The 23,263-nt window shown below is 40.2% G+C and overlaps 1 long non-coding RNA gene across 1 annotated transcript; it reads left to right on the top strand.

Annotated features, from left to right (window-relative positions):
• The first annotated feature begins 15,123 nt into the window (after positions 1-15,123).
• LOC122647358 lies at positions 15,124-22,179 on the top strand. Its single transcript, XR_006330856.1, has 6 exons — positions 15,124-15,283; positions 15,372-15,766; positions 17,290-17,408; positions 17,506-18,001; positions 18,112-18,156; positions 22,164-22,179. It is a non-coding gene; the product is annotated as an uncharacterized LOC122647358 (long non-coding RNA).
• The last annotated feature ends 1,084 nt before the right edge of the window (positions 22,180-23,263 follow it).

Here is a 23,263-nt window from a genome sequence, read left to right as displayed (position 1 = left end):
TTATGTAAAGAAAGTTTTTATCTTCCTCAAGTGTTGGCTGCCTTGGGTTGGGTTACATACATGCTTTACAGTATCGGCCCGTATCATCCGATACGTATTGGTATCGGTCTTGATATGATACATACTGATATCTCCCTCTCTCTCTCTCTCTCTCTCTCTCTCTCTCTCTCTCTCTCTCTCTCTCTAAATACTTCGTCTCGATTGGTATTGAATTATATCGGCAGATACGGGCTGATACGATATGCATTGATACTAATGATGCATCCAATAAAAGGGTATTGTCGGGGTATTAATACGTATTGATATGTATCAGTCGATACGGTTTGATACATACCATTACAGTTGATACTATTGATACATCTCGATATAAACCATAAAAACCCCATTTTGAGTCAAACTCGATTATGATTTCTGGCAGAAAAAATAGGAGAAACTGAGTACTAAGAGCCTCAAATCTTCCATTTATCCAAGCTTCTTCACACTGTTGGAGTTGGGGCTTTTAATCTACACTAAAAAACAAGGTTTAAAATATCGGTATCGTATTGGAAAGGTGATTTTAAGAGATGTATCATATCGTATAGGAGAGAGGCAAGGTACACTAAAGATACACATGGAAATGTTTAGGATACATGTGAAATACAGTTTTAAAGCATAAAACACTATAAATAAATAATATGTAAAATATATCATGTATGAAGAGGAGAAAAAAGAATGACAAGACAAGTGCATTCAATTGATTATGTATAAAAGATGAAGTTTCTTTCCTGTACTGATACAAAAAAATGTCATATTCAGTTTGGGGAAGATTTAAGGTTTAGATACACACCTTATTGGGAAAAAAAAAAAAGGTAAAAAGTTTGATGCAATCATCCAGGTTGTTTTTTGCTAACCTAGTGATCTATTGCTAAAAAAAGGAAAAAAAAACCTCAGAGTTTTGATATAAAACTGTTCTTGCCCAAATCTGGCTTCAATCCTTGGTTGCAGGTTGTTTAATGATCAATGGTGATGAAATCAATAATACTAGAGTTGCTTTTGCCAGTAGAAACAAGGAACTAAGTTGATTTCGCCAAAACAAAATTGATTACAATGCCTTCCAGGAGCTCTTGGTAAGTGTTTTGAGTCATTGATCGAGTTATATAGTTTATAAGTGATGTATGAAGTGTATCAATAAGTATCAACCATATCAGGTCACGTATCGACCCTACACAGTTGATTCTTCTTTTAGGTATCTTATCGGTACCTTAAAAATAAGATACGTATTGGTTAGTATCGGCGGATATATTAAGATGCTTAAAACAATGCAAGTTTAACTATTTAAAGGATCAGTATCGAGTATCATATCAGAAAGGTGATTTTAAGGGATGTATCGTATCGTATAGGAGATACGTGTTGTACACTACAGATATGCTTGAAAATGGCCAAGATACACATGGCAATACAGTTTTGGAGCAAAAAAGTGTATTTCCATATGTGTCTTTACCATTTTTCAGAAAACCTACCTTTTTTAGTGAATTCTCCTTCAATCTCTAATATCAACTTGTTGGACGATGTAGAGGATGATGTTGCAGGACTCCTTGATTCATTTTTTAGTGTAGAATAGAAGCCCCAACTCCAAAAGTGTGAAAAAACTTGGTTAAATGGAAGATTTCAGACTCTCACTTGAGCGTTTCCCTTCTTTTTTCCTCCAGAATGTGTATTGTATCGAGTCTGTGACTCAAAATGTCTTTTTTTATGGTTTGTATCAATGGTATCGGTATGTATTGAGCCGTATCGGCCTATACATATCGATATGTATTGATACACACTGATACATATTAAAGGACCCACAAAACCCTTTACCGGACGTGTCGATGGTATCGATATGTATCGGGTTGTATAGTATCATAAGGGCCCGTATTTTGATACCATCTGAGACAGTCCATTTTTTTTTGTAAAAACAGAGATGTATCGGTATGTATTATATCGTACCGACCGAAACTAATATGTATTGGCCAATACGATACATACCGATACTTTGAACTCTGCCTACACCTCATGCCCTTGACATTCTTGAGGGCATTCTCTAACTTCTCTACCTTCTGTCTAAGTGCACGAGGATCTCGACGGATTTTGATTACCAAGCTCTGAACCTTGATCATTCAATTTAGGCTATTCCATGAGATCAGGGCGAGTGGTCTACGATCAGAAGATCATTTGGGTCTTTGCCATTTACTTAGTTCAAGTGCCCCCGTGATAAATGAGACAATTTTGGACTTTTTCGTTAAATTGTAGAGCTAGACAACAACTCAAATATAAATAAACAACTCCTTGGGGTTGAGTTTGATCTACTTTTGGAGAAAAAGAGTTTGTCTTTACTGAAGAAGACAAGGAAGGAAACAAATACACTAAAATACTACCGCTAGAAGGCTTTCCACAATAGGACTACTCCCTCTATCGTGGTATACATCAGTAACATCCCACAGTCTAACACTTCCCCTTAAGCTGGAGCATAGAAGTCACCCATGCTTAGCTTGGAATAGGCTTTCCGGAAAGCAGGTCCAAATAGAGGCTTGGTAAAAACATCACCAAGTTGATCAGAGGGGGAAACAAAAGAAGTAACAATCAACTTCTTCATAATTGCATCTCTCGTAAAATAACAATCAACTTCAGTGTGCTTGGTTCTCTTTTGAAATACGAAATTGCTGGCAATGTAGATAGCAGCTTGGTTATATCACAAAACATTTTCATAGGTTGAGCCATTGAAAAACCTAACTCCTGAGATAGGTCATCAAGGTGGATGGGGCAATGGTAGGATGCTCACGAACTGTCGTGGCTCATGTTTATGTGGAGCTCGATCTGAGACAGTAACATCCAAGCAAGATCTGGATAGGGTGTGAGGCTGAAGGGTTTTTTCAGAGGGTGACTTATGAACGGTTACCTGCATTCTGCGAGGGATGCTTCAAGGTTGGTCATGGCACGGACAGTTGTTGAAGGAAAATCTCAAGGGGGATGGTTCACGATTGTTTGGGTACTGCCCAGGTAGAGAGACGTGAGGGTGATGTTGAGGCTCGGGTGGAGAGGCGTGGTGGGGCTGTGGTTTCTCAGTTGGAGAGGCGAGGTAGGGCTAGGGCTGAACAGGTGGAGAGGAGTGGTGGGGTTGGTGCTGCCCAGGTGGAGAGGAATAATGCACTGGTGAATCACTCCAATGTATTTGCGAGATTGCATGGAGATTTAGCAGCCCCAGTACCGAAGAACCAGCAGGCTCAGCAGGATAATGGGGGTGGAGATCGACAGCCACGTGGGAGGAGCCATGGGGGGGACCATAGAGTATGAACCAGGCGGTGGGGGTGAAAAGTAGGTGGCGGTTGGAGAGCAGGAAGTGGGTACAGGGGGTGTCATTGCAATGGAAGATAGGGGACAGGTGTGGCTTCCAGAGGGGCGAGTTGTGGAGGGGACCATGGAGCAGAATGCGCAGGCTGGAAAGGAACAGGCTTCGGCCAAGGAAACTGTGGCAGGCATAGGGGGTGTCGTGGAAATTGGTACTGGCTCGGGCTCAGGCGCATTAGGTGGGGAGGATGTGGGCTTATTGGCACGCATGCCGCTCTCGGGTAGGCTGTATCAGGTGAGTGCAGCCAAGGATGACCTTTGCATGAAGACAAATGCTCACTTGGAAGGTGATAGAGATGGGATAGTGAATGCGCTGAAGGGTTTTGATGATTCTCTGTCGAGAAGGCTGGCGGGTTTGACTCAGTTTATGCAGGATAATAGCCATGGGTTAGGAGTGGCCTTCGAGCAGGATTCTCAAACTCTTAGGGAAGAGGCACAGGGGGCAGCTCGGGATGAGATGCCGAGAGACAGCAGGGGATCGAATTCAGTCCTTGAGGGGCGTCAAAAAACCAGCCCGATATTTAGAATGAACTTCTTATTTTGGAACTATCGTGGGCTTGCAAATAAGCCTACGGTGAGAAGGTTAAAGGCCTTAGTATTGGAATGGAATTTGGATATGATTGCTATAGCTGAACCAAAAATCATGTTTGGAAAAGCAAATCAAATCATGCGGAAGCTAGGGATGCAGCATTGTATGAGTAATGATCCTGATGGAGCTAACAGGGTGTGGATATTTTGGAAGGAATGTGTGCAAGTGGAGGTTCTGGAAAGGCATTTGCATTTCATCACGCTAGGTTGTGAAATGACAGGGTTTGGTGGCAAATTTTGTTTGACAGCTGTGCATGCGCCGTGTGATTTGGGAGAAAGAAACTTATGTTGGGATGATTTATCTCAACCTGCAGCATACCCGAACGCCCCTTGGATGGTCAGTGGTGATTTCAATGCTGTTTTGACGCCCCAGGAGAAGCTGGGAGGTAAACCTCCATGCCCAGCATCAATGGATGGCTTCAGTCAGTTGGTGGATTGGGTAGGCCTAGTGGATGCGGGATATGAGGGTAACTGTTACACTTGGTCTAATGGCCAAACTGGAGGGAGCTTGATCAAAGCCAGATTGGACAGATTTTTCTACAACCCTGCTTGGATGGCTACTTTCCAGTTGCCGAAAGTGAGGTATTTGAATAAAGCCTGTTCGGATCATGCTCCGGTTTTCTTGACCTGTTCGCAAACCATGGATCGGTTTCATGCACCTTTTAGATTCCAACAAATGTGGATTCACCACCCAGCCTTTAGGGAGTTTGCAGACCATGGATCGCCTCTTTATGTCCTTTTTGTCAAATTGAAGCACCTGCGTGGACGGCTTAAGATCTGGAATAAGGAGTGTTTCGGTAATATTCATCAGAATGTTAAGCAGGCTGAAGATGGGGTGACCAGAGCGGAGTTTGAGTATGAGTCAAACCCTACGGAGAACACGCAAGAGGTTCTTAGGAGCGCTCGGGGCCACCTTAACCTTGTGCTGCTACAGTAGGAGATTTTTTGGAAGGAAAAGTCCAGGGTGAAGTGGTTGAAAGAGGGTGAGAGGAACACCAAGTTTTTTCATGCTGTGGTCAATGTGAAGCGAAAACGAGGTGGCATCAGCAAAATCAAGAACAGCCAGGGAGAGTGGGTCACAGACAAGGAGGGAGTGAGTGGGGAGGCAGTTTGATACTTTTCTGAGGCTTTCTCTTCGGGTCCTACCATAGTGGATGAGGCCTTGATGAATTCAATTCCTGCAGTTATTTCAGAGGAAGATAATGTGATGCTGGTTGCAACGCCTAGCTTGGATGAGGTCAAGGAAGCGGTGTTTACTCTCTCTAAGGACAGTGCCCCTGGCCTAGATGGGTTCACAGGTCATTTTTTTACTTTGTCCTGGGACATTATAGGGACAGAGGTTTGGGTAGCAGTCAAAGATTTTTTTGAAGGTGGATCTATGCGTAGGAGCTATACTTCTTCGCACTTAGTGTTAATTCCTAAGAAAATGCAACTTGAGTTGATGTCGGACTACAGACCAATTAGTCTCTGCAACTTCTCCTATAAAATCATTGCAAAGGTGATAGCTTTAAGATTGGTGACTCTCCTCCCTCGTGCTATTTTAGAAGAGCAAGGAGGGCTTGTGAGGGGGAGGTGTATTCACGAAAACATTACTTTGGTGCAGGAAGTAGCCCAAGACCTTTCGAGGAGCACGAGAGGAGGGAATGTAATGCTGAAGTTGGACATGGCTAAGGGATATGATCGCCTAGAATGGTCTTTTCTTGTAGGGGTTTTGCGAAAGTTTGGATTTAGCCCAGCTTGGATCCACATTATTGAGAAGACCCTTCAGAATTGTTGGTTCTCAGTTATCCTCGATAACGGTCCATCAGGTTTCTTCAAATCCACTAGGGGACTCAGACAGGGGGACCCACTGTCGCCGTTGTTATTTATTTTGGCGGAAGAGGTGTTGAGTAGGAGCTTAACGATCCTCTTTAATTCTGGTCAGGCGGGATTTTTTCAGCCTCCACATAGACGCCCAGGTATTTCTTATAGCCTGTTTGCTAATGATACAATTATTTTTGCTAGGGGAAACAAATCATCATTGCAGAACATCATGGGGTGTATTGATCGCTATGAAGCATGCTCAGGACAGATGGTTAATAAGAATAAAAGCTCCTATGTGATGAGTCACAAGACACCCAGCCGCCTAGGCAGGAGAGTGAAAAGCATCACTGGCTTTGAAAGGAAGAATTTGCCCTTAACTTACTTAGGGGCGCCTGTTTACATAGGAAGACTAAGGAACTTTTTCTTTAAGGAGTTCTTAGCGAAGGTGAGGAGGAAAATTGTAGGTTGGAAAGGGAAATTGTTGACTGCAGGGGGAAGGATGACCCTGCTGAAACATGTTCTATCGTCGATGCCCATTCATATCATTGCCTGTTTGGATATCCCTCGCACTATAATGAAGAGATTTAATTCTCTGTGTGCGAAATTTCTTTGGGGGGAGTCAAAGTATGGAAAGAAACACCACTGGGTAAGCTAGGAGCACGTGTGTAGACCTCTAAAGGAAGGTGGGTTGGGGGTAAGATCTTTAAGAGACGTAAACACTGCAATGTGGCTTAAGGGCCTGTGGGGGAATATGGTGGGATCGTCTCTGTGGAATCGCTTTTTCAAAGCAAAATATCTGAAGGGATTGCACATGGCTTTGGTGCAGCAACCTTTTGGAGGTTCAAAAACTTGGAAGGTGAATTTGAACCTAAAAGACCTCTTACTTGACCATTCGGTTTGGTTAGTGGGGGAGGGAGAGGTGCTTTTCTGGCTTGATAATTGGAGTGGGCCAGGGTCTTTAATTGATTATGTGGACAATGCGCTTCAAGTAGATGGGGACCTGAAGGTGAAAGATGCCTTAATGACAAATGGGTCCTAGATTCAGGTCGTGCTATGTAGAATTGATGATGGAAGGGTTTGTGAGAAGGTGTCAAACTCCTGTTTAAATCTTTCTTCGAGGGCGGATCGACTTGTATGGATGCCTTCAAGAGATGGGACTTTCACCCTTAAATCGGCTTGGAACACAATTCGAAGGGTGCACCCTGAGGTTTCTTTCTCAAAATGGATTTGGAATGGAACGCTTCCAACCAAAGTAGGGTTTTTCACTTGGCAGGTGCTAACTGGCAGGATTGCTACGGATGAGGCAGTGAAGCGGACTGGCATACCCTTGGCATCAAAGTGTAACTGCTGTCGAATGCCACAACAGGAGACTGCCACCCATGCTCTGGTTTGTGGGGTGGTGGCGATGAAGGTATGGAGACATTTTGGAGATGTTTTGGTTGTCCAGATCATCAACATGCAGGACTTGAGGGCAAGGATCTTGTTTTGGCAGTCGATGGGTTCCTTTAAGAACGCCTTCTTGTACATCATTGGCACTATTCCATCCTTAATTATTTGGGAGCTGTGGAAGGAAAGGAATAATAAGCGGCATGGAAATGATGTGAGATCCGCCACTATGATAATTTGGAAAATCTCATAATGGATCCATGAGATCCCTTTACCTTCTTTCACGGCATCTGTGAGCAACATGAGGGAAGAGTTGGCTTTGCAGATCCTAAAGGTAAAACACCCTCCAATCAAGTATAGATTTCCTCGCCCAATCTATTGGTGCCCTCCTTCTATTGGTATGAATCTGAATGTGGATGGTGCAAGTAAAGGGAATCCGGGTCCCAGTGGTGGGGGTGGAGTAATTCGGGATTCATCTGGAAATGTAGTGATGGCTTTTGCTAATTTCTATGGGCACTGTACTAACACTGAGGCTGAAATGAGGGCGATTCTGAATGGCCTGCAACTGTGTGCAAGCAAGGGGTATCATGGCTGTCAGGTGAGTTCGGACCCCAAGACGATGGTGCAATTGATTGAATAGAAGGATTGTAAGCTGTGGTGTTGCTGGTATTGGTTTTTGGAAGTAATCAGGTTGGTAGAACTCCTGAATGCAAATGTTATGTTTTATTTTAGAGAGGGGAATCGGGCGACAGATTTCTTGGCCAACTAGACATGTGAGACCAAGGAAAACAACATTTTCTTTTCTCCTGAAGAAGCCCCGCAGGGGCTCTCGCGCATTCTCAAAGAAGACAAGGCTGGCCTTCCTGTTTTTCGTTTCTAACCTTTTGTATGGTGTTTCTGTAAGAGGGAAGGGTTACAACTGGAGTGTTTAGAGAGTGAGTTATCTCCTTGGGTTAGGGGTAAGGCAGGTTACGTCCCCCCCATGTATATTTTTCTAAATTTTCATGTTATAAATAAATTGCTATGGGCCACCCCGGGTCCCAGATAATTTTCGGGGTAAAAAAAAGAAAAAAAAAAAGAAACCCAAGTCCTGAAGCATCGACCTCAACCACATTAACTCAGATGTAGTATGAGCCATAGTTCGATACTCAACCTCAGCACTGGACCTAACCATAGTTGTTTGCTTCTTGCTTCTCTTGGTGACTTGATTACCACCAATAAATGTGTAGTACTTGTAGTAAACCTTCTATCATTATCAGCAATAGCCCATTCAACATTAGAGAACCTTACCAAATCAACACTTTGATGAGGGCCCCTGGAGCCCCTTTCAGATACTTAAAGATTCAACACACTGCTTCCCAGTGAGTCTTCTTTGGGGACTGCATGAACTGACTAACTACACTAACAACAAAGGATATGTCTGGTCTAGTATAGTCAGATAAATAAGCTTTCCTAGTAGCATGGTTCGAGAACTCGGTTTTGCGCAGCCAAAAAACCGAGTTGGGCCGAGATCTCTGCAAGTTGGTGCATTTTTTTTTTTTTTGAACTGGTTTGATGGTTTCCGTGGGGGTTTTTGACCTAGTTTGGTCTTGAAATTTGGTATACAGCCTATTTTGGGCCATTTAAACATAATGGCACTATCAAATTTTCCAAAATCCAAGTTCAAATAGGAGTTTGACTTTGGACCCTTGGTTGGTAGGCTACGACGTACTAAACTATTAATTAGCCCTATTCTACACATGATTTAGTAATAGAAAGCAATCAAAGCATACAATTAATGAAAAACAACTTAATTACTTAAATAAGCATTAGAAATGTAAAAGTGTAAAATACATCAATCTTAACATATACCTCTATGATTCCAAGCCATAGTTTCCAAGCAAGTTAGCCTGTGGATGTGACTAAGAGATTGGCCAAAGTTGTGTAACATATATTAAATTGACACCCAACCACCAAGATTTGAACATATTTTTTTGGAAAAAAAGAGATTTGGGGAAAAATGGTTTACCTTGGAATGTTCAAATCTTCTTCAAACTTCTTTGGATTTGTTGTAGATCTTGCAAATTTGATGATTGTTGACGTATCTCCGAATATTGGGATCAAAACCAAAATTTTCAAGTTTCTTGGAGCTTCACTGTCGAGACAACCGAGAGCACTGAGACCAAGGGGTTTGGTTCAGTCTCGGTCGAACTGAGATCTCGATCTGGACCGAAACATTGTAGTTTTCCATTTCGCCTTCCATCTCGTCTCGCCTTTTGAAAATAGCGAGATATTACGGAGATTTCGGCGAGTTCTTGTTCCATTCCTACTAGTCGTCTATACCGGTGCTTATCTTCAAAGTCTTCACCATAACTAGTTCTAAACTTTTGACACATATTTTCTCTGTGATATACTAACACCTTTCTTACTCCATAGTACTTCAATGCCTAAAAGATACCTTATGGCACCCAAGTCTTTTATCTGAAAATGCTGATGTAGATAAGATTTTACCTCTGCTATCCCAGAGGTATCATTCCCAGATATGAAAATGTCATCTACATAGACAACCAATACAACCACCTTAAAGCTCTGGCGTCATACAAACACAGAATGGTCTGTGTAACACTGTCAAAACCCACAACGAGTAATAACGGAGTTTAACTTATCGAACCAAGATCTAGGTAATTGCTTCAACCCATAGATGGCCTTGTGTAGTTTATATACCTTGGCTGAATTATCCCCTTGAGCAACATACCCAGGTTGTTGCTCCATATAGACTTCTTCCTCTAGATCACCATATAGGAATGCATTTTCGATATCCATCTGATAGAGGGGTCAGTCTAAATTCAGAGCCAAAGAGATTAGTACACGAATAGAATTTAAACGAGCAACGGGAGAAAAGGTTTCAAAATAATAAACACCAAATGTCAGTATATCCCTTTGCTGCCAACTAAGCCTTGAGATGTTCAACAGAGCTATCAGGATTGTACTTTATGGTGTAGACCCACCATATCGCACAAAAGCTTTACCTGGAGGCAGATCCACCAAAGTCCATGTATGTTGAGACAACAGGGCACCCATTTCGTTTCTATAACCACTTTTCACCTAAGATGAGATAAAACTTGATGATGATTCTTAGGAATAGAGTTAGTAGACAATGAAAGAGCAAAGTCATGAAGAGGAGATGGAAGATGTGATATACACATAATTTTTTATAGGATAGGCAGTCAAGGATTTTTTAGGGCAAGACCGAGTACCTTTCCAAAGAGTAACTGGTAAGTCGATGATGACCTCAGTAGCATGATAACTATATGGTGGGCTCGGTAGGAACTAGAGCTGAGGTGGAAGGCACAATCTTCTTGTGCCACTGATATATCTACAGCGGAGCATCATCAAAGGGAACAAGAGCAGGAATAGGTGGGGGTACAATCAGTATTGATAGAGGGTGTTGGAGGAGCAACAAGTAAAGAATAATAAGATGTATTCTAAAAAAAAGTGATATCAACACTAACAAACGTTACAAACTACCAATGAGTAACATGGTCATAACACTCGTACCCTTTCTGAGTCCTAGAATAACCAAGAAAATACATTTGCCTGGCCAGGGGGATAACTTATTAATGTATCTAGAATCAAAGAGGGCATCCGGGTTGATTAAATAACAAGCAGTGAGGACAACATTGCACCAAAATCTTTTAGGAACATGCATATGAATCATAAGTGAGTGAGCAATTTCCAACAAGTGCCTATTTTTACGTTCGACAACCCCAAGTATATGATTAGCTTGTTCGATGAATCATACCATTGGCTAAGCAAAACTCAGAAATTCCCTGTTGAGTATATTCAAGAGCATTATCAAATAAAAAATTTAATAGAAGCTTCAAACGAAGTTTCCCTACTGAGTATATTCAAGAGCATTATTGAATAAAAAATTTTAATGGAAGCATCGAACTGAGTTTTTATTTCATGATTATTAAAAAAAAAAAAAAAATAGTTAGAAATTCAAAATGATATTTCAACAAAAAAATCCTAGTCAACTGGGAATGATCATCCATAAAAGTAACAAAGTAAGAATAGCCTAATCTATTATTGGTAGTCTAGCACGACAGGGACCCCAAATATCAAAATGAATTAAGAAAAATAAATACTAACTCCTAGACCCACTATGAGAGGGAAATGATGACCGATGATGTTTCCCAAGTTCATAGGCTTCACACTCAAGATAGGAGACGATTTACAATTTGGAACCATCGACTGAGGCTTGGACAAGGATAGATGCCCCAGGAGAACATGCCATTAAAGAGGAGAGGGTATACTCGTACATGTAGCAGCCACAGTTGGCGGTCCGGTGCTATCCAGATAGTATAAGCCGCGCTACCAATCGTCCTTCTTATTTGAAGGTCCTAAAAAACAAAATAAGAAGGGTAGAAAGTAACAGAACAGTTAAGTGACTTAATAATTTGGCTAACAGACAAAAGGCTTAATGGTAAGTGGCAACTGCGGAACATGAAGAACAAATGACAGTGTCATAGTAGTGGTAGGAGAAACCGTTCCATGACCTGTTACAGGAGTGGAGGATCCATCAGCAAGGATAACTGGAGCAGAATTTTTAACGGAGGACATGGAAAACAATAACTTTGACTTACCAGTCATATAGGAAGATGCCACAGAGTCAATAATCCATTGAGTGGTGCTAAGGAAGCCTGAGTTACCTGTGTGTGTTAAAGTGGCTGTGGAAGCGGAAGAATATGTCTTGAGTTGTTGTAGACGCTTCAGTAACTGATTATAATCGTCTCGAGGCAGAGAAATAGTGGAAGAAGCCCCAAATGCAGATGCAAGTGTTGTCACCAGAAGTCACTCGCTCTATAGAACCGCTAGTAATAGCTGTGTTTACTAACTCATTTACCCAATCTGGTCAACCATGTTTAGCCCAACATGTGTCAATAATATGATTAGGCTTGCCACAGAAAGTACACTGTCAAGAAGTCTTGTCAATTTTCTGTCCACTTGTACCACGACCTCTCCATTGGCCACGGCCTCTACCAGAGAAGGAGGAACCTTATCCCCGACCAGCAACAAAAGCCGATCCTTCCCGAGGAGTAGGGGAGGGTTCTATCTTTGGTGAAGTAACCAAACTCTGAAGACGAGAGAATCTTTCATTTAATGAAGGTACTTTTTCACTTCCAAGGAGTTGACTTTTAACAGATTGGTAGTCAGAGTGGAGACCAGCAAGAAATTTTGCAACATGGAACTTACCTCGCTGAAGTTTCAATTGCTCCAGATAAGTAGTAAGAGGTTGATGGATCTGGAGTTCTTCAACAATTCCCTTATAGCTGCTGAAGTACTCATTCGATTACTTATCCCCTCGCTTGAAATTAAACATCTAATCATAAAGCTCATAGGTTTGGGATATGTTCTTCTCTTGAGAGAAGTTTTCTTTTGAGTCATCCCAAACCCTTTTTGCATTAGTGTGGAACATGACGTTGGCGGCAATAGCAGGGTCCATACTATTCCATAACCAAATTTTGAGTATGGAATTTTCACACATCCATTATTCTTAGGCTGCAACAGCAGTAGGATCTTTCAAATCAGCAGATGGAGAGTCAGAAGTAAAGTATTTCATCTTCCCTTTGACATGGATGTAGACTTGGACAGCTTGAGCCCATAACATATAGTTTTAGATACACCATTAAGTTTAATACTTGTAATCTGAATCTGAATATGAATATGAACATTGTCAACAGGTACTTTAGGATCAGCCATCATGCACACAGGTAAAATAGTTATCAAGGATAGCATCTAAAGCAGCAGTCAAAGGAAATAGTAACACACTCGGGTAGCATTCTGTGATGAAAACAGCAGCCGGTAGCAACAACACCCAAAAAACAGGGCCGTACACCTCAGATTTGTTTATATAAACCAGGATCAGCAGGTCAGATAGACAAGAAAATAAAATCGAAGATGCACCTAGGGTAGGGGATTGATATCCCAAAAGTTGAACCTGATCAGCTGCTTAGATCAGAACCAATTGCAGTAGCAGTTGGTCTGAAATATGACCTAAAAAGATCTTCCCCATCTATATAGTAGAAAACTGATTTCAGAAAATCAGAGCAGCCGATGGTCCTAATATTGGGATCGAGTGTACCTGTATATGAACTCAATCTGTCCTCAAAAAAATAGTAACGTCACCTGGCTGGATGAGAAATAATTTCAGATCTCGAGTGAGTGAAGAAAAATTCCAGAACTGGAATCTGCAACCATTATATGCATGAAGGCTGATTTATGGGTCAATAAATCTTCATGAGTAGCACTAGATAAGACATAGACTGTCCTAGTTTATATTCATATCATCATTAACTAGGGCAAAGAAAAATATGTAGACAGCATAAGGTGCTGCAACCAGAACTGAGAGTAGCATTTCAATAGACTATCAAAACAGCTTTTGAATGGAGGTTTACTAGTTATATGAGCTCTGGTACCATGTAACAATATCAGAATATAAAACCAGTAATCAGTAACCACATTGAAGAAAGAGATGGAGGAGACTGTAGGAGAAAACTCACAGCCGATGCAGACCCCTCTCCACTATCGTATTATATTTATAATTACAAATAGTAGAGAGCAAGGACTGACTAAGTCCTTGCGATATCCTAGAAGTCAAACAGAAACCTAACTAAACTAGGAAAGTAACAAAGTATCCTAGTATCCTAGTCTAGTTAGGAAAGAAACAAAGAAGGAAACAAATAAACTAAAACACTACAGCTAGAAGACTTTCCACAATAGGCCCCTATCGCGATATACATCAATAACACCCCACGGTTTAACAATTATATCTTGTGGGATTCCCATTTTTTGAAATTTCTCCCCTAAATGTAGCATCCAAATATTGCTCCAAGCCCTTAATCTCCATAATCCAAAAAACAGCCATATGTTTCTTTGCAATTAGTCACTCTGTTCATATTCTTAATGGTGAAGGAGGTATCAAAAAGACAAACCTTAGGATTTATGGTTTGAGATTGAGTAAGAGGGTGGGTGTTGGGTGAGAAAGCAGAAGAGAAAGAATTATAGAACTGAAAATGTAAGTTATTTTTAATACATGATACTTCATTTATTACCTAATTGATAAATTGTATGACTGAACTACCCATTATATAGCAACATAACAGGCAATTCTACATGTCCTACTGACATTATTGTTAACACTTCCCTGTTTCTTACATACACTTAATGTCTGTCTTCAACATTCTTATTTACCTTCTAAATCAAAAGAAAAATAAAAACCTGAGTAAGATTAATTAGGAATTTCCTTTTCTGGAGTTAATGTTTATTTTCTCTCAGTATATAATTCTTTTTTCTCTATATTCCTGTTGAGAATTGTTAAATGTCTTTCCAGACTCATCTTATTGCATAGGATATGAAGTTACTATATTATAACATATCTAGGTTTTAAAATCTTTGTGATAATGTAGGTTGATGTTTAATAGTATATACCTACACATTGCTGTAAAACAACTACAAAAGGCAATGTAGTTAATCAATGTTTTAGATTCTTATTTTGATCTTGGGGCACATTCCTGATTCTCGCTTCTGGGCCAGAAGGAGAGTGGACAGTGGCATGTTTATGCTCCTTCTCATGAACAGATTCTGGAAACTGAGTGACCAGGAAGCGAGAATCGAGGTACTGAAGGGAGCTTCTGCTGCCCATCAAAGGTTCGGTGGAATGCTTCATGTGCCTCTGAGTAGGGTTCTCAAATTATGCTTCTCCAGCCTTAGAAATCGGATTCTAGAATTCCATCAGAACCTGAGTATCTGAGAAGCAGTAGCATGGCCAGAAATGTTTTTTGTAGATTTGCATTAGCCATTCCCTGACATAACATCCTAGTGCTGTTAATTATATTCATCATTTTAGTTGCTTATTTTTTCACTAGTGTTCTGTTTATCTTGTTTTCTGATGGATATAGTCTTTCTAATGCAACATACCTGTTACATAAATGCAGTTTATTGCACTTAACTGCTTCTTTGGAGAGCCTAATTAAGGATGAATTGTCAGCCAAGCAACCTGAAGCATATGACTGGTTTTGGTCTGATCAACTTCCAATAGTTGTGACAACTTTTGTGAACCATTTTGAAAGGGACCTCGTTTTACTGCAGTTACTACAGTGTATGTAACCGTTTATGTTGTTGCATCTGTAAGCTTTTAAATTTATAGAGTTAGATTGAATTGTGTAAGAGACATCTTTTATCACCAGATGCAGGAAAGGATTATCTGAGGGTTCAGGCAATGCTAGTGATATCTCACTTCTCATGCTCGCGCTGACCTGCATTGCTACAATCACAAAACTTGGACCAGCAAAAGTTTCTTGCTCTCAGTTTTTCTCCACAATACCAGATATAACTGGTTGATTGATGGACATGCTTGTTGATTTCATTCCGATACACCAGGCTTATCATTCAATTAAGGATTTGGGTCTACGCAGAGAATTTCTTGTCCATTTTGACCCTAGGGCTGCAACCTGTGTTACTCATGAAAGAGGAACAGAAGAAATGTCTTTTTGGGTGGATCTTATACAGAAACAGCTGCAGCGAGCGAGCGATTGACAGGGAGAGGATATGGTCAAGGCTGACGACTTCTGAAACTATAGAGGTTAGCACTGGAGGTCCTAACAGAGCCTTAGAAGCAACTATTGAGCAACCACTTCCCTAGAGCTGGTTCAGTAATTAAAGAATCTAAATTAATTCATCACTTTTGTGGCTTTAGTTTTGGACTCTTACACGTGCTTACTGTTCCATATTGATGCATACAGTACCTATATTGGTACATGAAATCGGAACTGTTTCTGCTTGTTGCAGTACAATTTCCTTTCACCCATTGCTGATCGCTCTCCCCTGAAGATTTTTTCAGCAGTTTGACTTGTATAAATATCATATATGAGAAATCGAAAATGTTAAAATTTTCATTTAGTTTTGTCTGTTCTCAACCCTAAAATTGGTTAGCTTAGTATACCTGTAGACTGTAGAACATGTGTAAAATATTAGAATTTTCATCATATTTAGTCCATTTTACACATGGCATTGACTATTGGATGTGATACATGACATCTTATAATGCAGGACCGGTCTAGAAAATCTCCTATTTTAATATCTATAGGGTTTAGACTTTTAGTTCCTTGGGTTTTATTTGCGAGAGCCGAATTATAAGGCCCAAAAGTGGCGGTCTAAAGGGGTGCACGAAAATAAATATTTTAATTAGTGGTGGGGTGCATTAGATATTAGTTTAGGATTTATCTAATAGTAGTTGTTATAGGGATCTTGTGTGGCCCATTTCTTTAATAACATTAAGAGTCATAATAGTTTTTTTTTAACTTTATTAATTTTAGGAAGTTAGATATTAAGAAATTTTTATTTTTTTATTATTAATATTGGATCTTTGAATACATGTAACAGCCCAATTATGTGTGGAACGGAATATAGAATGTGGTTCTGAATTGTGTGGCCGAGATGACTTCCTCTTCCCCCCCTCTTTCTCTCTTGTTCATGGGTACTTTTCACAGTCCCAAAACAGCCCTCCTATCTCTTCTCTTTTTATTCTTTCATTATTTTCCATACAGGTTGTTGGAATATCAAAACCAACAAGCTTCTCATCCCTTGATTCAATAGAAAATCTCCTTCAACTTGAGTCTGTGTTGCAGCCAAACAAATCATTGATTCCTAATCTAGGATTGTCTGGCTGCATCATCTTATATCCATGTGTTGGGTTCTGAGAATAAGATATTGCGTCCTTTCCCCTGATTCATGTTTGCACAAATTTGTTTGGCATTGTTATAGTAGGGTTTGAAGGCAGAGCTCTTTTTGTCATTCACTGAAGCAGAATTCATTGCCTTACTGAGGTTTTTGATGAATCATGCAAGGGTACTTCATGTTAATTCTGACTGCCTTGAATTATGCTAGAATGACTCCACTTTTCTAACTAACCGCATACGCCATCCCTTTGTTTCCCTCTTATCATGCTCTACCTGATGCCATTTTTTTAAGTAGTATTTTCTTCATGACCTTACATTTGGCTATTTATTACAGAGTTGGAGCATTGGTTGTATGTTTTCAAACTATTTTAATACATACAGTAGGTTGGTGAAGAAGCAGATTTTCAAGGTTGCTGGTTTGTTGCAGGTATTGGAAAAGGATTTGGCAATATTTGGGTTTTTCATTGCTCTAGGGTGAAGCCCACGGTCTTTTTTATTGGCAAATGGCTTTGATGTTTTGGATGATCCTGTTGAAAGTTTCTTAAGGTAGGGCTCATGTCATTTGGTGTCGTTTTTCCTCTTAATTTGTATATTTGGCCAAGGTTTGTTCTTTCTTCTGTAATTTGTTTCTCATTTTTTGTAGGTATCTCATAGGGGGCAGTGTGTTATATTATCCTCAGCTCTCATCAATAAGTTCCTATCAACTCTGTATGTGGAGGTTAGCGTGCTTAATTACCTGTTTTTCATATGGGTAAACCTTCCATGGTTCAATCATAATTCAACCCGACTCACCTAAGCATTTTCCCATCTATAAGTGGTTGGCTAGAAAAATCCCATTTAGCCATTCAACTCTACTTAAATATTTGTTTCATGATTTTCTTGCTTCAATCATGATCTGGCTTTATTGAGTTGGTTCCACAGGCAGTCTGCGAAGAGCTGGAATGGCTTACTTTCTTTCCAAGCAATGTAGATGCGAGGCAATCACGTGACCATAAAAGTAAAAGAGAAGGACCTCCCAATGAGGAAGCCATTCCCCAAGTAATGCATGTGTGCTCTTATTGGATGCAGGGTTTTATTAAGTACAGTAAATGGCTAGAGAACCCTTCTAACATTAAGGCGGCAAGATTCCTTTCTAGAGGGTAACTAAACCTCCTGTTGATGAATGCCCTATAGAAATAAAATTATGTAGTCATTTAATTTGTCAAAATGCAGTTTATGTTGAATAGATGTTTTGTCTTGTATATTTTAGGCACACCAAGTTAAAGGAATGCATGGACGATTCGGGTGTACTAAAGTAAGTTGAGTTCAAGACACAGCCTGTTTCTTTGTGTTGTGCATTTTAGTTACAACTTATAATCCATAAAAAAAAATATTTCCTTTGGTCAGCCTCCAGTGAGATCTCGATATGTTGTCTGAATGGGTTTTCCCCCTTTGAAATCTATTTCCTTGTACAAACGTCAATGCTCTATCTATACCACTTGCCTGATGGACAAGTATATAGTTTCGTTGGTGTCTTGTCTGTATGCTCTAGTACTGATATGTCTGAATCAAATCATATTAATGAGCCCAAAAGGTTTTGTAGACTAATATTTACAAAAAAAAGGGCGTATCCAGTGCACGAGGCTCCCACCACTGTGTGGTCTGGGGATGGTCATAATGTACGTAGCCTTACCCCGCTTTGTGGAGAGGCTATTTCCCGTACATTTTTCTTCAGAGAAAATTATTAGTTTGTAAATGTTTCTGATGCGGATTCATCACCGAAATGGGCTTATTTCTTTAGAAATAAGTCTAGGGTTGGGTTATAAGAATGTTGGGCCTTTGATCCCATAGGTTTTCTATGAAATAGACTACTTTTATGGGCCTAAAATATGGGTAATTAGGTTGCATACGGGATTAGCTGTTTTAATTCCTTAGTTTTGATTTTTATGTAATTAGTGGTCATGTGATCACTTAAGTGATCATGTGACTTGTTTAAGTGGTCATGTGACAACTTAAGTGGTCATGTGATGTAAGTTGGGCTGGATTAGGATTCTATAAGTCCAGCCAGGTTTTGAGTCTATTTCTTTAAGTATTTTAGTTTCCTAGTCAGTTTAAGTTACCTAATAGGTTAGGGATTGGGTTAGGCCTTTCCTTTTTAGAGTAGAAGTCTATTTTTGAGTCTTTTATATAAGGTTGTAAGGAGGCAAAGCTTTGAATACGAATTTGATTAATGAAAAAAACCTTTTGCTTGTTGGTTGCCATTGTTGCTGCTCCTGTGCTCCTGGAGAGTGTGCATCCTTGTGGTTCTATCAAGGTGGAAAGGGCTTGGTGGAATCCGGTTGACTCCTTACGCCATGACGGCTGGGAGGATCTTCTTCAATTCGAAGGTGTTTCTATCCTTCACATCTGTTCAAGCTGCTGCCAGTGGAATCTCCAGTAAGTTTGACACCCAATTTCTTCTTCTAACCCTCTAATCCTTTCCCCTAATCGATCCCCTTTATTTTTTGTTTGAATCCCTAAACCCTAACTCCATTAAACCCTGGATCTTGCTGCCCAGTTTTACAGAATTTTCTAAACACTTAAAACTCTATAATACCTACATTATTAGAGTCCTATAAACCTGCCTAGACATACCCCCTAAGCCCCCCTTCCATTATCCTAACCTAAGTCCTAGATTTGACCTAAAACTGCAATTCTGTCCTACTGAAATTGCAGAACCAATAGCCCCTTTATTCCTTGTTATTGGTCCTGGTTTAATTGGCTTCTAGTAGGGCTTTACCCTATCTAGAACTATATTATTTGATATCAAAGCTATGGCAGAGGGAAGCTACAACCAAGCCTTGAAAGACCCACCTCCCTTCGTTTTCAAGACCCGAGTTCGTCAACCCAATAGGAGCACAACCATATTTGTTGTTGATGAGAGGCGACATAACAACATTATTTTACAATCGGTGGTGGATATGTTGTCCCAGTCAGGAGAGATTTGCATCATGCCTACAGGTCAAGTCTTTGTTGAATTTGAGTGTTCCTCATACCCTGACGGTGCTTGGTGTAAGCCGGTACCATCTCCAAGGAGCGTTATTGCAGTAAGTTGTAATTGGTTGGACGAGCGACAAGGTTGGATTGAACCTGAAAACAATTCGTGTGTCCTACCTGATCGACACCGTCTATACCATTTGTTTACTCTAAAAGGGTTACAACCAAAGGTGACCACATCAACTGTACAGCCACAGGGACTGTCGAACATGTCAACTCAAATGCAAGTGGCATCGACTGTGTTTGAAGTTTCACCAACGGCTGATGCGCCAACAGAAGATTCTACTAAAGCAGTCAATGTTGAAGAAAACAAAGTAGACAAAGCTGAAACAATAGAAGATTAAGAGGTGGTTGACAGCACTCCACGGGAAATCATTGGCATTCAAGATGCTATTCTTGAAGAGGTACAGCTTGTGCCTCAAGTTTTAGATGAGAAGGTTATCAACGTTGAAGACTCTATGAACACGACATACATAGTTGATATTGATTCAAAGTTCGAACACATAGAGTTTGTTATGCCACCATGGGTCTTTAAAGAGAAAGCTCCATGCCTTGAAGACTTCATCCCTAATGTTCCTGCATCACCAGAATTTTGTTTGGGAATGGTTGAAGCTGCTACCCATATGTTGTTTCCCCCTCATCACTGCAAAATTCGAAGGCGAATTTTTTCAAGTTGGGGAGAGTTGATGCAAATTCATCACCAAAATTGGCTTATTTCTTTGGAAATAAGTCTAGGGTTGGGTTATATGTATGTTGGGCCTTTGATCCCATGGGTTTTCTATGTAATAAGCCACTTTTATGGGCCTAAAATATGGGTAATCAGGTTGCATATGGGATTAGCTGTTTTAATTCCTTAGTTTTGATTTTTATGTAATTAGTGGTCATGTGATCACTTAAGTGATCATGTGACTTGTTTAAGTGGTCATGTGATGTAAGTTGGGCTGGATTAGGATTCTATAAGTCCAGCCAGGTTTTGAGTCTATTTCTTTATGTATTTTAGTTTCTTAGTCAGTTTAAGTTTTCTAATAGGTTAGGGATTGGGTTAGGCCTTTCCTTTTTAGAGTAGAAGTCTATTTTTGAGTCTTTTATATAAGGTTGTAAGGGGGGCAAAGCCTTGAACACGAATTTGATTAATGAAAAAAAGCTTTTACTTGTTGGCTGCCATTGTTGCTGCTCCTGTGCTCCTTGAGAGTGTGCATCTTTGTGGTTCCATCAAGGTGGAAAGGGATTGGTGGAATCCGGTTGACTCCTTACGCCGTGACGGCTGGGAGAATCTTCTTCAATTCGAAGGTGGTTCTATCGTTCACATCTGTTCAAGCTACTGCCAGTGGAATCTCCAGTAAGTTTGACACCCAATTTCTTCTTCTAACCCTCTAATCCTTTTCCCCAATCGATCCCCTTTATTTTTTGTTTGAATCCCATAAACCCTAACTCCATTAAATCCTAGATCTTGCTACCCAGTTTTATAGAATTTTTAAAACACTTAAAACTTTATAATACCTACATTATTAGAGTCCTATAAACCTGCCTAGCTATACCCCCTAAGCCCCCCTTCCATTATCCTAACCTAAGCCCTAGATTTGACCTAAAATTGCAATTCTATCTTACTGAAATTGCAGAACCAACATTCCCTTTGCTCCTTGTTATTGGTCCTGGTTTAATTGGCTTCTAGTAGGGCTTCTGTGCTCCTTGAGAGTGTGCATCCTTGTGGTTCTATCAAGGTGGAAAGGGATTGGTGGAATCCGGTTGACTCCTTACGCCGTGACGGTTGGGAGGATCTTCTTCAATTCGAAGGTGGTTATATCCTTCACATCTATTCAAGCTGCTGCCAGTGGAATCTCCAGTAAGTTTGACACCCAATTTCTTCTTCTAACCCTCTAATCCTTTGCCCCAATCGATCCCCTTTATTTTTTGTTTGAATCCCATAAACCCTAACTCCATTAAACCCTAGATCTTGCTGCCCAGTTTTATAGAATTTTCAAAACACTTAAAAACTTTATAATACCTACATTATTAGAGTCCTATAAACCAGGCCTAGCCATACCCCCTAAGCTCCCCTTCCATTATCCTAACCTAAGCCCTAGATTTGACCTAAAACTGCAATTCTGTCCCACTGAAACTGCAGAACCAACAACCCCTTTGTTCCTTGTTATTGGTCCTGGTTTAATAGGCTTCTAGTAGGGCTTTACCCTATCTAGAACTACATTAGTTTCCCTCTCCCCACCCCACCCCACCCCACCCCCGATAAAAAACTGTGTGAAAGGATTCTTGGAAAATGTGATACAGGAACGAAATGGAGACTAATATACGATATTCAACTGGTTAGACTGGATCTGGAACTTATTCAGCAATCGAGAATGAGCTAGATTCTTTTGACAAGGTAATGATATCAAGTGATAATTACTGAATTTTTGTCCTTTCTTTTGTAACTACCATTGATTTGTGTTCTGCTTTTCCGCTTATCCTTCTTTATTGTACAACTAACATATATTATAGTGGTTTGTACTTTTTTACAAACTTTCTTTCCTTTTCTGTTGGCCTCTAGGGATGAGTTAGCTGGGATGAGTTTTAGTTTCTTTTTTGGTGGTAGCTAAGACAGTTATCTGTCATAGTTGTAGCAGGATTTTTTGACTATATATTTCAGGAAGGGAGACAAGTAGCACTGAGGCTACAAATACTATTGTAGAGCAGAAATAATCAATGGAATGAAATTTTGCAGTTAAAATCTGATAGGCTATCTTGAAATTAATTGCAATACAATACCAAAGAGAAGAATAAAAAACACAAAACTTATTATTGATGAGAAACTCAATCCATAGTGATTTGATAACCTCTTGATTGTCATGCATCCTGTAACTTGGTTAGTCTATAGGATTCTGCTATGCTTTTTCTATTTTGTAGTAATGATAGCAGTAATAGTGGTGCTGTGGCAGTAGTATATTGTCATTCTTATTGTTGTTTTATTGAAGATTCAACAGCTTTCCATTACTGTATATTATGTACTTGGATATGAAACAATCGTAATTCCATTTGTCAAGGTGTCCCTTATGCACCTTGTTGGTGTTGCCTTGTGTCCAGGCTCCCTCCAACGCCTTGGGTCGCCTAGATGCTGTGACTGTAGGCCAAACTACGATCCAGGGATAAAACCATGGTTCCCTAGGGAAACCAATTATAAACCAATTAGGGTATTGCACATCCTGGGTTAGCCCATGGTGTCCCATGGGCGCTTCATTTTAATTTTTAGGGTTTCCATGGTTGCCCATGGGAACCCTGGTGCAACCCTGTTAGGGTTTCTCCTTCCCTCATGTGTCCCATGCAATTATAGAGCACATTGGGGATAGAGAAACAACATCTCTAATCCATCACATGGCAAGAGGGATCCATCC

This window comes from Telopea speciosissima, unplaced genomic scaffold, assembly GCF_018873765.1.
Source record: "Telopea speciosissima isolate NSW1024214 ecotype Mountain lineage unplaced genomic scaffold, Tspe_v1 Tspe_v1.0033, whole genome shotgun sequence".
In the NCBI taxonomy this organism is placed as follows: domain Eukaryota; kingdom Viridiplantae; phylum Streptophyta; class Magnoliopsida; order Proteales; family Proteaceae; genus Telopea; species Telopea speciosissima.
This window is presented reverse-complemented; position numbering and strand designations above follow the sequence as displayed.